Source organism: Tiliqua scincoides, chromosome 6 (assembly GCF_035046505.1).
Source record: "Tiliqua scincoides isolate rTilSci1 chromosome 6, rTilSci1.hap2, whole genome shotgun sequence".
NCBI classification, from domain to species: Eukaryota; Metazoa; Chordata; class Lepidosauria; order Squamata; family Scincidae; genus Tiliqua; species Tiliqua scincoides.
In genome coordinates this window covers 85,058,995-85,059,753 of record NC_089826.1, presented here as the reverse complement: position 1 = coordinate 85,059,753, position 759 = coordinate 85,058,995, and the positions used below count along the sequence as shown (strand labels likewise).

At 49.8% G+C, this 759-nt stretch overlaps 1 pseudogene; it reads right to left on the bottom strand.

Annotated features, from left to right (window-relative positions):
- Positions 1 to 175: 175 nt before the first annotated feature.
- LOC136656444 (5S ribosomal RNA) lies at positions 176 to 295 on the bottom strand (annotated as a pseudogene).
- Between the last annotated feature and the right edge of the window lie 464 nt (positions 296 to 759).

Here is a 759-nt window from a genome sequence, read left to right as displayed (position 1 = left end):
AAGCCTACAGCACCCGGTATTCCCAGGCGGTCTCCCATCCAAGTACTAACCAGGCCTGACCCTGCTTAGCTTCCAAGATCATGGTAGAAGCCTACAGCACCCGGTATTCCCAGGCGGTCTCCCATCCAAGTACTAACCAGGCCTGACCCTGCTTAGCTTCCGAGATCATGGTATAAGCCTACAGCACCTGGTATTCCCAGGCGGTCTCCCGTCCAAGTACTAACCAGGCCTGACCCTGCTTAGCTTCCGAGATCAGATGAGATCAGTCATGTGCAGGGTAACAATGGCTGCGAATTATTATAATAATGGTGAATTACGCTGTGCTTTCTTTTTAGCATGAAGCTTCTAATAACAGTTTGGTGCAAGTTCAAAACATTGATTGTTCAAAAGGCCTTCCAAAGTACAGTGCAGGCAGGCAGGCTTGAGCAGGAACACCTGCAGCTAAGGGTGCCTTTGGTGACATTTTTCAGTCCTTTCTCCTCTTCCCTTTCAAAGTCGCTGCCCCGTCTTTTCCTCTCTGTCCATCACTCTCTTATTATAGCAGGACTCCCCACTGTCATCTCACTCACTGTTTCTTTCATTCGGTTTTCTCCTCCTCACCCCCCCTTACTATCATTGTCAGAGCCCCTCTGGTCCTAAGTACTCATCCAGCTGGGGAAAGGTGTTCTAACGGAGTTGGGGGAGAGGACAGGGTGGGAGGGGGAAGTATTATGGGCCAGAACCTTTTAACTCTGGTAAAAAGGAGGATTTGTAGGGACG